The sequence below is a fragment of the Penaeus monodon genome, chromosome 2, assembly GCF_015228065.2.
Source record: "Penaeus monodon isolate SGIC_2016 chromosome 2, NSTDA_Pmon_1, whole genome shotgun sequence".
In the NCBI taxonomy this organism is placed as follows: domain Eukaryota; kingdom Metazoa; phylum Arthropoda; class Malacostraca; order Decapoda; family Penaeidae; genus Penaeus; species Penaeus monodon.
In genome coordinates this window covers 36,262,773-36,276,309 of record NC_051387.1, presented here as the reverse complement: position 1 = coordinate 36,276,309, position 13,537 = coordinate 36,262,773, and the positions used below count along the sequence as shown (strand labels likewise).

The window sequence follows — 13,537 nt, the reverse complement described above, 5'->3', positions numbered from 1 at the left end:
ATCAGTTTAATCTGATCTCCATTCATTCAATAGCTAGCATACTTCAGAGAACAAGATAATACAGTCAATTAGGTGTCATTGGAATAATATTTATAAATCTCTCTCTCTCTCTCTCATCTATCTATCTTGATAGCATGATACTGAGAATGTAAGTAAAGATATGAAAAAGAAAAGACATAAGTAATAGTAATAGTGGTAGTAGTAGCAATAATGAAAACGATTATAATCATAATAATGATAATGATAATGCTAATAATAACTAGAGCAATGATAACGATAGTAAGAAAAAAACGTGAACAATATAAATAATAATAAAATAATGATAATAGAAATAATCTTGATAATAAAAGTAACAATAATGATAAATGATAATAATCCTGATAATAAAAGTAACAAAAATGAAAATGACAATAATAAAATAGATTAATAACAAACAGTAATGCAATAATGATAATAATAACGATAAATGATAATGAATGATAGTAATAATGGTAACAATATAATACAATATGATGATGTGATGATTACTGGGTAACAGTAATAATGATAATGATTAAGATAATAATAATAGTTATAATCATTATCATCGACATAGTAATGATAATAAATGAGTATAATATAATAATAATAATATAATAGAATTAATTAATAATAATAATGATGATAATAATAATAATAATAATAATAATAATAATAATAATAATAATAATATAAAACCATAAAAATGATAATAACGATAACATAAAGGAGAAAGAATATCATAATAATAAAAGCAGTAATGTCATCATTAATATTTATCATTGCTTGTTATGTTTTCTCATTATCTTTTTCCCAACCGAGAAAAAAATACGGTTTGAATGTACAACAGAGAAAAAGAATTGGATTTTTACTTTGAAATAACATAAAAGGAAAAATGAAAGAAAAAAGCTTTGTGTTCTTTTTGATATGCAAAAAAAAAAAAAAAAATATCGAGACAGTGTAATGTCCAGGAATCTCTTGTAATTAAAAAATAAATAAATAAATAAAAAATACCTAAAATAAAAAATAAAAACATTCAGTGGCGAACGCAGTGTGAAGGCCTTTGCACTTTTATTATTGTCTAGTTCAGATACGTCCCTTTTCAGCCGGTATATAAGCATTTTGGTTTGAATACAGCACATAAACGCAGCTGTCTAAAAGTAACGCCCCCGGGTGGGCTCGAACCACCAACCTTTCGGTTAACAGCCGAACGCGATAACCGATTGTGCCACGGAGGCTTAAAAACGGTATCTGCAGTATTTATTTTTTATTTTCATTTTTTTGTTATTTATCTATTTTTTAAGAAATTGCCTAGTTTCAAGCCACGTGTTGGCCAGTGTGTAAAACCGGGTAGATAAATTGATTATATAAAAGTGTTATGAAAGTAAGTAAAGAAGCAATAGAAAATAAAATAAGAAGAGAAATGACACTATAATAGAGTTATTATCATTAGTAGCAGCAGTAATGAAAACAATAATAATCGTAATAACAATAATAAACCGGGATTAATAACTTGATTATTTAAAATTATCTGCATCTAAGTTAACAGATAAGGTTAGTAGCTGCGAAAACCCTCAAGTGATCTAATTTGTCTTTCTTTGTCGTTTTTTTACAGCATTCGTGTCGAAATTTACTTTGAATGACCATTAAAGTTCATTTTGAATACGTAATTATGATAATATGATAATAAATATTTTCATATTTATTATCTTTATCATTATTACTATGTTGTAATTACTAATATTATTACTGTTATTAAAATAATTATTTTTATGAAACTGAGAATGATGATGAGGAGGATAAGAATGATAATGATAATTATATTAATTATTATGATAATGTTAATGATGATAATGATAAGAAGATGATTAAGAAGAAAAACACCAACAACTATAATAATGATGATGATGATGATAACAACAATAATAATAAAAATAATAATAGCAATATTGAGAATAATACTTATTATTATAATATCAATGATAATAATAGTAATAATGATTGCTATGATAATTATACTACTCTTACTACTGCTATTGCTAGTAAAGATAAGGATGGGAGTAGTAATAATGATAATGATAATTATAATGGTCATAATCATTACTATTAACATTAATATTTATATCATTATCGTCGCCCTTTTAAATATTGCTAATACCAAAGAAACGTATTTTTGCTACGTTTCCCAAGGCCTGTACCACCTATTGACGCGCGGCATTTGCAAATCACACATGCTAATTACACTGATTATTAGACTGTAAAATGACTAATAAATTCCTCAGGGCTTTCATCTGTACAATTTTGTAAATTTTGAAGGCAAAATCATATTTTTCTGACAATTCTTTATTTCTTTAGGGACTTTACTCAAATTATGTTTGGTAATTCAGAAAAAAATTGGTATGTTATTCTACCATGCAGTAGTAACTCCTTCGGTTGTAATGTTGGTCAGATGAGGACATTAGACAAAATATTGGCTTACTGTGGTAAAATGAGGGACAAAGTGGAAGTGTAAATAGAGCGAAGTTTAAAGTCGTTTCCTTACTTTCATTTTCCTCTTTCTTTACTGTCATTTTCATTTGCTTTACTATATTTCCTTGTCTGCTTTACTGTCGTTCCTCATTTTCTTCACTATATTTTACTTAATTTCTCCATTATCTTTCCTCATTTTCTTATCTGTCTTTCCTAACTTTCTTGTCGATCCTCATTTTCTTCGCCATCTCTTACTCTTTTTTTCGCTTTTTCCCACACATTCTCATCTACCTTCATTCCTTCGCCCTTTTCTTCCCACAACGCACAAGCTTACAGAGAAAATCAATGGGCTTTCCATCGTAAGAGGTGGAAATTGAACCTTGTAGTTTTTCTTACCATTCTAATTATACTTTTAATAGTACCTCATTTTAGTGTGCTTTACACGAACTTAATAAAAGGGGAAAAAAATTCTCAGTTTGTTCATTCCATCTTTATGACTTACACTCTTCTGGACTTAATAACTTTGATCATGATAATTCAACATATCACAGTTTTAGTAGTTACCAGTTTAATATAATCTTACTTCATCCAATAGCCAGCCATACTTCAGAGTACAAGATCAGTGCATTCATTTACTTACACTCTTCTGGATCTAATAACTTTAATGATAATCCAACATATCACAGTTTTAGTATTTACCAGTTAAATCCAGTTCATCCAGTAGCCAGCCATACTTCAGAGTACAAAATCAATGCATTCGTTTAGGCTGTACCTCATTAACAATATTTCTCTCTCATAAATTGTAATAACGTTTTGGATACTTTGACAAAAATAATAATGATAATAATGACAATAAGGATTATAATGTTGATAATTATAATAATAAAGGTAATGGTAATAATAACTATTATGATGATGATATAAAGAATATAATAATGATCATGATTATTTTGCTATTAACATCACCTTTTCATAATATTGCTAAATCCAAAGAAACATATTTTGCTACGTTTCCCACAGCTTGTACCAAATAATGGCGAGTGGCATTTGCAAGTCACACATGCTAATTACTTTGGTTATTCATAAACTATAAAATGACAGTAATGAATAATAAACTCCTAAGAGATTTCATCTGTACAATTTTGGTGGAAGTGTGATTTGTAAATTATGAAGGCAAAAGCATATTATTTTTCTGACAATTTTATATTTCTTTGTGGACTTTACTCAAATTATGCTTGATAATTCAGAACAAATTTGGTATCTTATTCTACCATGTAGTAGTAAATCCTAATGTTGTAATATTGGTCAGATAAGGAATTTAGACAAAATATCGGCTTACTGTGGTAAAAGGAGGCACAAAGTGAAAGGTGTACATTGACTGAGATTTAAAGACCTCTGCCTCACAATAATTTACCACTTTCTTTACTTTTTTTCATTATCTTCATTTGCTTCACTGTCGTTCCATATTTTCTTCACTATATTTTAAGGTTAGAGAGCGTTTTACACGAACTTATTAATAAAAATAATATGATTCTTAAAAACTTTGATAATTATGATTAAATACATTACAGTTTTAGTAGATATCAGTTAAATCTGATCTCAGTTCATTTAATAGCCAGCTATACTTCAGAGAACAAGATTAATACATCCAAATAGGCTGTTCATTGACAATAATATTTATTATTAACAATAATATTTATAAATCTCTCTCTCACTCTCTCACTCTCTCACTCTCTCACTCTCTCACTCTCTCACTCTCTCTCTCTCTCTCTCTCTCTCTCTCTCTCAAGTTGTAATTCCGTTTTGAATACTTTGGCAGCATGATACTTAGAGTTATTACGAATGTAAATAAATTTATGAAAAAGAAAAGAGGAGTAATAGTAGTGGTAGTAGTAGCAATAATGAAAACAATTATCATAATCATAATAATAACTAGAGCAATTTATAACGATAAGAAGGAAAAAACTGTATGTACAATATAAATAATAATAATAATGATAATCAAAATGATCATGATAATAAAAGTAACATAATCATAGTTACAACAACAGTCATAATAATAATGATAACAATGATAATAACAGTAATGATGATGATGATAGTAAGCGGGAGCGGCAGAGGTGGCATGCACTCACAGTGATGACCCGAGGCTTAACCTCAGGCAAGCTTTCCGGCTAGGCGCTTGGAACATCCGGTTCTTGCAGCAGGATGAGCGGTTACCTCTGCTATCGAGGGAATTGGAGCCACTGGGAGTTGCGGTGGCTGCCCTCTCAGAGGTGAGAAGACCTGGCAGCGGCACGACCGTATGGGTGGGTACACCTACTACTAGTCGGGTCACAGTGATGGTCACCACCTTCAGGGTATAGCCATAGCCATCTCTAGCCGACTTCAGCCCTCGGTAGATGAGGTAACACCGGTTAATGAGGATATTATGGCATTGAGACTGAAGCATGCTTTTGTCTTCATGTCTCTTATTGAAAAAGGAGTTCTATGCCAAACTCTCATCTGTGGCAGACAATTGCCTCTGCGAGATATTTGCATTGTTGTAAGTGATTTCAATGTGGTATCTAGCTGTGAGCGAGCTGGCTATGAGATGTCTGTCAGCCCCCATGGCTCGGGAGCTGATCCCAGCAGCGAGAACAGCCTCCTTCTCCGGGACTTTGCTAGGTCCCAGAGAATGAGGATCTCGGCTCCTGGTACCAGCGCTCCAACCTGCATTGCTGGACACGGTATAGCGATACAGGTACAGTGGCCAAGGAGATCGACCACATTCTTGTTAGCAAGCGATGGAGGATCCTCCAGAACTATAGAGTTTACCGGAGTGCCAAGTTCTGTGGCACTGACCATAGGCTGGTTGTGGCTACCCTACAAGTCCACTTCAAAACTCCGTCCCTCCAGTGGCCACTGTAAGGTGTTTCACTTGGACAGACTGAGGGAGGAGTGTGCCCGTGGGTTCATCATGGAAGTCTCTGATTGATTGACAGAACTTGAGAACTTGATGGACCCAGTTGCTCTATGGGAGTTCTTCAAGCGTGAAACACTCAAAGCAACCCAGGAATCCATTGGCACACGCCCGGGGGCAAGGCAGAATTCCATCTCCCTGGAGACATTGAAGGCCACTGAAGCATGTTGCATGGCTCTGCTGAATGGCAATCAAGTTTTGCGTTGCTCTTGGTGCGTAGGGCTCGGACATTGCTGAGAAGGGACAAGGAATAGTTTATCAGGAATCTTACTGAGGAGGTTGAAGGCCATTTCTTCGTAAACGACCTGTGAGGTTTTCAACCTCCCCCCCCCCGACCAACACCTATCCCCCCCCCCCGACCAACACCTATCCCCCCCTTTCCTTGCCCCAATCCTTCTATCCCTCTCGTACCCTTATTCGCACCCTCTATCCTTCCCCTCGCTTTTTCCCTTCTCTCTACTTCCACTGTAGTTTCTCCCTCTTCTACTCGTTTTCCTCGCTTGTTCTACCTTTTACGTCTATCCCTATACTATCCTGCCTCTATCCTATCCCTAGCCTACCCTGTATCCTGCCGCATTTCCCCTCGTACCCCTCTTATTCGCAGCCTCTTCTTGTTCCTTCTTCCTTCTACTTCTGCGCTGATTTCCGCCTTTTCCATTCCTTTTTCCCGTTTGCCCTACCCCTTACCATTAACCCTATCCTCTCCTGCTCCCATCCTACCCCTATCCTACCCAGCATTCTACCGTAATCCACAGGGCGAATCGAGCACAGCCAGACCACTTCCCTCTGCAAGCCTCATTTTTCCTATTATTTTTATCTGTGTTTTAAGCTGGCTTTATTTACATGTATTTTACGTTTATTTTACACCTTTTTTGTACTTTTTAAAATAAAACTTTTATTGATCCTTCCGTTATCCATATTCTTTTTACGATGCTTCACATGATGTGCGGATAACGGGGACATCCACATCTGGTGCGAATATCTCTCTTTTTTATCAGTTGTATCTTAAAATCTGTTTTATTTTTCAATGGTCTATTTTTACTTATTCATCCTTTTAATCTCTCATTTCAATGAGAGAAAGTAACTTATTTTATTATTTTTATTAGTGAATCGCAGCAGACTGTTTTACGTATTTTTTATGATAATTGTAATTTTTTTATTGATTTTGCTGATTGTTTTAATGATTTTATTTATGTTTTTATCTTTTGTATGTTTTCTCTTATTATAATATTTCCTTTTTATTATTATTTTTTTTTGTGCTACGCTTCCGTCCGCGGAAGTTAATGTAACCCCCTGTTTTTTGTTCAATAAATGAAGTGGATACTGTGACTGTGTTGTGACTACCCTTTGGATTTACCTTTACCTGGATTTACACCGTGGATGCCGAAACATGGTTGTACTGCCCTTTTTACTTGCCTAGGTGTATCTATGCTGGACGTGTTTTATTATTTTACATAACCTTTTACTGTGAACCATGTGTGCTTTGTCTTTTACTTTTTACTTATTCTGAGTTTTACTTACTTTTATCTTGTACTTTTACTCGTTTCTTTTATATATGCTTTACCCTTTTACTCGTCTTTTACTTAAGCTTTTACTTCGGCTTTTTACGACTTTTCTGTCTACTTTTTACGATCTTTTACTTTTTTCCTCATTCTAGCTTTTATGTATTTTAACTTAGATGTTAGTTTTTTCTTATTGTTTTAAGCCCTTCTGGCATGTTTTTCATCCTTCTTAAGCCCTTCCGGGGTATTTCTAGTAATTCTTAAGCCTTTCTGGCACTTGTCTTTTAACGATTAACTTGTTGTACTTTGGTGCCTTCTGCACGGTTCTTTTGTTCATTTTAGGATTTTGTATTTTATTTACTATGTATTATCTTCATATTAGTCACGCTCCTGGTAGGCCTGCATCTCTTGGGATAATTGGCCTGTGAGGTCGTGTGGGTTCTGAGCCTTCAGCTTGGTCCCCTTACTCCCTTTTCGAGGAACGAACGGGGTCCCCTCATTTTCCTTGGCCTCTAAGCCTGAAGTCTCCCGCCTCACGGGTGGCTTCATTTGGGTTCCTCTGTCACATAACCTTACAGACCTTCGCCCTGCCTACCAAGCCCTGAGAAAGCTGAACTGCAGTCCGATCAGTGGATGGACAGATCATCTCAAATCATGTTGGGGTTCATGAACGTTAGGCTGCGTATTTTGAGCAGTTGTATCCACCAGTTAGCTTGGATGCATTAATGTCAGAATACCTGTGCCGGACCCACCCATCAGCAAGAAACCACCTACCCTAACAGAGGTTAGGATGGCGATTTCCATTATTTGCAAGTCCACAACAAACCGAATACTAATGCTTCGAGTAATTTTGTAATGCCGTCGTGAGTTTGGTCGTGGGTTGCTTGCAATCTACATCGACCTCAAGAAGGCGTTTGACTCGATGCATCGTGAAACACTATGGGAGATCCTGAGACTCGGAATTCCAACGCAGATTATTGGCCTAATAGCAAGCCGTTATACCGGTACTGAAAGTGCTGTAAAGTGTGGTGGGGGTCTGCCAAACTTCTTCCAATTCAGGGGTGAAGGAAGGCTGTGTCCTTGCACCAACAGTTTTCAACACCTGTATGGACTGGATAATGGGCAGAGCTTCAAGCCAATCCATGCTTCCAGCAAGGACGTTGAAGTTACATACAGTTTTACATACCTTGGTGGCAAGTCCATATCTCTGAGCTGTCAGACCAAGAAGTCATTAGACAGATTGGTCTGACAACAGGAACCATGAACTCGATCAACAAGAGCATTTGGAGATGTTGGTACCTATGCAGAAGGACCAAGCTACGTGTCTTCAAGGCCTTGCTACTGCCAATTTTGCTTATGGAAGCAAAACCTGGACGCTATCTAGTGCCTTGGAGTCTCGTTTTGATGCCTTTTGTAACAAGTCTCTTCACCTGACGGTTACACCGTCGGGTGGACACCTTGCATAATCCGGGATCGCCAACTCAGGCTATTTGGGCACCTAGCTCGTTTCCCTGTGAATGACCCTGACCATCAGGCTGTCTCTTTGCGAGATAACCCTGGTTGGAGGAGGCCTGTGAAACGACCCATGAGGTCATGGCTTGGGCAGCTCGACGAGACCGGTCGCGAGGAAATAGAGACGGGCCGAGGGCGTGCCTGGAGACTCGCCATGAGGATTCTCGTGGTTGGAAGCAAATGGTGGATGCGGCCCAGGGTGGCTAGGGGGCAGGAGTTTGTATGGAGCCAGGGCGTGTTCGCATGCCGGTGGGCCATATCTCTGTACCTCTGGAGCCTCCGAGATCCTCCACAGTTTAGCCTGGGACCGCACGGTGCCCAGTTACCTATGGGTGGCCACGAGGAGGCACTGCAGAAGTCTCGATGACGGAGAGGCTGTGATCTGACAGGGGAGACTTATGCAAAGCTGCTCCCTTTTTCGCACTAGGCTAGCCAGTGGTGGCAGCTGCAAGCACTTAACACTATCTAGGCTACTCCACCATCGCTTCACATCACCTTGCGCATGAAACACCCACGCATTATTTTTATTGCTATCATTATTATTATGATTATCGTTATTGTTATCATTGCTATTATTATTATCATCATTAATTCTATAATCATTATCCTTAGTTCTATTATTATTATTGTCATTATTATTATTCATAATATTTTCATCTTTTATTATTATTATTACTATGTCGATGATAGTGCTGATGATTATAACTATTATTATTATCATCATTATCATTATCATTATTACTATTTCCAAATCATCATCAAATTTTATACTGTTACCATTATTACTATCATCATTATCATTACTGTTATTATCATTATTATCATTATTATTATGACTGTTGTTATAACTATCATTATTATTATTATCATTATTGTTACTTTTATTATCATGATTATTTTTATTATCATTATTATTATTATTATTTATATTGTTCATACAGTTTTTTTCCTTCTTATCGTTATCTTTGCTCTAGTTGTTATTATGATTATGATTATGATCATTGTTTTCATTATTGCTACTACTACCACTATTACTACTACTACTACTATTACTTGTCTTCTTATTTTCTTTTTCATATTTTTACTTACTTTCGTAATAATTCTAAGTATCATGCTGTCAAAGTATTCAAAACGGAATTACAACTTGTAAGAAAGAGATAGAGAGATTTATAAATATTATTGTTAATAATAAATATTATTGTCAATGAATATCCTATTTGGATGTAATAATCTTGTTCTCTGAAGTATGGCTGGCTATTAGAAGTGAGATCAGATTTAACTGATAACTACTAAAACTGTAATGTATTTAATCATAAGTTTTTAAGAATCGTATTATTTTTATTAATAAGTTCGTGTAAAACGCTCTCTAACCTTGTGCGTTGGACGAAGAAAAGATTTATATAATGAAGGTAGCTGGGAAAGTGAGGAAAAATAGCGAAGAAAATGAAGATAGTGAGGAAAACGAGAAAAATAAGAAAGAAAACGAGGAAAATATAGTGAAGAAAATAAGGAACGACAGTGAAGCAAATGAAGATAATGATAATAGTGATATTGATTATCATCATTTACATTATCATTACTATAATTATCATTATCCTCCTTATCTTCGTCATCATCTTCCTCATCGTCATAAAGTTAATTATTATAATAACAGTAATAATAATAATTATATTAATATATTATATTCATTATTATCTTTAATAATAATAATAATAATAATATCAATAACAATAACAATAATAATAATATTCCCATTATTATTATTATTACCATTATCCTCATCATCATCATCATCATCAGCAACAGCAGCATCCTTATGAATTCAACATGAGTTTTATTGGTTATTCAAGGTGAATTACGACACAAATGTTATATAAAGCTGACAAAGAAACACTGAAATTAGATCACTTGAGGGAAACCAAAGTTCAGTGTTCCGGTTTTCACTGCTAATGACCTTAGGTGTTGACGCTGCAGATAATATCAAATAATCTGTTTTTCATTCCCGGTTTTAATAAGAAATTATTATTACTGACATTACTGCTTTTGTTGGTATGATATTCTTTCTCCTTAATGCTATCATCACCATCACCATCGTCATCGTCATCGTCATCGTCATCGTCATCGTCATCGTCATCGTCATCCATCGTCATCGTCTCGTCACCATCGTCCGTCATCATCGCCATCATCATCATCGTTATTATTGCTATCATTATTACCATTACCGTTATTGTTATTATTGTTATTGATTCAGTTATCATCATAATCTTCTTGTATAATATTACATTATCCTTATTGTTATCATGATATTCATTTTCATTACTTTTATTATTTTTATTCTCATTAGCATTACTGTTTTATCAAAATTATTAGCCATATCCTTTTTAACATCATTATTTGTAACGTTTCTTGAGTTTTTTCATTTTTCTTCTTATCAATATCATCATGATATAGTTATTATTATCCTTATTATTATTGTTATTATGATTATGATTATAATCATTACATATTTCATTACTGCTACTGCTTTTTCTACTAATAATAATACTTTTCTTTCTTATTATATTTTAGTCTTACTTACATTCGCAACAATTCTAAGTATCATGCTGCCAAAGTATCCTAACCGGAATTACTACTTATGAGAGAGAGAGAGAGAGAATGAATTAATGAATTGTAAGTATTAATGTAAATGAGGTACCACTGAACAGCCTAAGTAAATGTACTAATCTTGTTCTCTAAACTATGGCTGGCTATTGAATGAAATTGAGATTAGATTTAACTGATAACTACCGATAAAATGATGTGTTGAATGATCATTATTATGAAGGTTGTAAAGTAAAGAAAAGTGTATGTCGTAAAAATGGAATAAACAAACTTAGAGAATCGTATTATGGGTGTACTAATAATAGGAAATGCATAATTATAATACTATGAAAATTACAAGGTTCCAATTTCCACTTCCTAAAATGGAAAAGCCACTGATTTTCTCCTCTTGTGGAGAAAATGAGGAACGACAGTGAAGCAGATGAGGAAAGATAGTGAAGCAAATGAAGAAAGATTGTGGAGCAAATGCAAAAGTAAAGAACTTTAAACCTCATTCATTGTACACCACTTTCTCCCACATTTTACCACATAAGCCAATATTTTGTCGAATTTCCTCATACGATTAACATTACAACATGCATGGTAGAATAACAACCAAATTTGTTCTGAATTATCAAACAGTTCTGAGTAAGGTCTCCAAAGAAATATAGAGTTGTCTGAAAAATAATATGCATTTGGCTTCAAAATTCACAAATCACACTTCCACCAAAATTGAAATCCCTTAGGTGTTTATTATTAATTGTTGTCATTTTATAGTTTGTGAATCATAAGTGTAATTAGCATGTGTGACTTGCTAATGCCACGCGCCATTAGGTGGTGCAAGCCGTGGAAAACGTTGCAAAATATATTACTGTAATAATGATACTACTATTACCACTAATAATAATGACAGTGATAACAATAATTGTTGCTATCATTATTATTAAAATTATGCACTCAAAATGAGATCTATTGGTTATTCAAAGTTAATCCTGTATAAAGCAGACACAAAAGACTGATATTAGATCACATGAGGGAAGCCAAAGTCACATAGGGCGTCTTCTATACACGCCATAAAAGTCTATCCAGTATTAAAGTTTAAACCAGATCTCTAATGCGTATGCGCATCGGCAGCGTTCAAGATTAATTTTTAATTCACTCCAGAACAGTCTTTAGCTCAATAGTAGAATGGTCTGGAGGTGAATTAATAATTAATTCTGAACGCTGCCAATGCGTATGTGCATTAGAGTATCTGGGCTTAAACTTTAATACTGGATTAACTTTTATGGCGCGCACAGAAGACGTCCGGTTTTACGCAGTGACCAACGCCTGGCATAAAATCTGGTGATTTCTTAAAAAATAATATACAAATAAATAAAAGATAAATACTACAAATTACGTTTCATAAGCCTCCGTGGCATAATCGGTTAGCGCGTTCGGCTGTTAACCGGAAGGTTGGTGGGTCGAGCCACCCGGGGCGTTGCTTTTAATTAAACAGCTCTTTGTATAAATGTTGTATCCAGACTAAATGTTCAAAATCCGGTAGAAAAGAGACCTATCTGAACTGAACAATTATAAATGTGTAAAGGCTTTCATACTGCGTTCGCCACAAAATGGCTTCTGGAACTACACACTCTCGTCATTTTTTTTTTTTTTTTTTTATATATCAACAAGAACACAAAGATAGTAAAACCTGAAGGAAAAACAATTATTGTTTATGATTATTGTTATTACTATATTTATTATCATTGTTATTCTATTGTTGTTTTGTTGTTGTTGTGTTGTCATCATCATCATAGTTTTATTATAAGATTATTATTCATATCATTATTATCATATTTATATTATTCCAGCATTTTAAAAAAAATTGTCATTATCACAATTGCTATAGTTATTATCATAATTATTGTTATTAGGACTTTAATTATTATTGTTTTCATTACTGCTACTAATAATAATAATAACTACTATACTATCATTTCTCTTCTTATTTTATTTTTCATTACTTTGCTTACATTCATAACACTTTCATATAATCAATTTATCAACCCCGGTTTTACACACTGGCCAACACTTGGCTTGAAATTAGGCAATTTCTTAAAAATAAATAAATAAAGAAAAATGAAAATAAAAAATAAATACTGCAGATACCGTTTTTAAGCCTCCGTGGCACAATCGGTTAGCGCGTTCGGCTGTTAACCGAAAGGTTGGTGGTTCGAGCTGCGTTTATATGCTGTATTTAAACCAAAATGCTTATATACCGGCTGCAAAGAGACGCATCTAACTTAACAATATTGATAAGAAGAAATTGAAAAACTCAAGGAATAATACAAATAATGATGATGATAATAATATGGCTAATCATTTTGATAAAACAATAATGGTAATGACAATAATAATAATAATGAATATGATGATAACAATAATGATAATGAAATATTATGCAAGATGATGATGAAGAAGAATGATGATGATGATGATGAGTGATGATGTG

At 34.1% G+C, this 13,537-nt stretch overlaps 1 non-coding gene across 1 annotated transcript; it reads right to left on the bottom strand.

The window, feature by feature from the left end:
- Positions 1-1,182: 1,182 nt before the first annotated feature.
- Trnan-guu lies at positions 1,183-1,256 on the bottom strand. Its single transcript has one exon. It is a non-coding gene; the product is annotated as a tRNA-Asn (tRNA).
- Between the last annotated feature and the right edge of the window lie 12,281 nt (positions 1,257-13,537).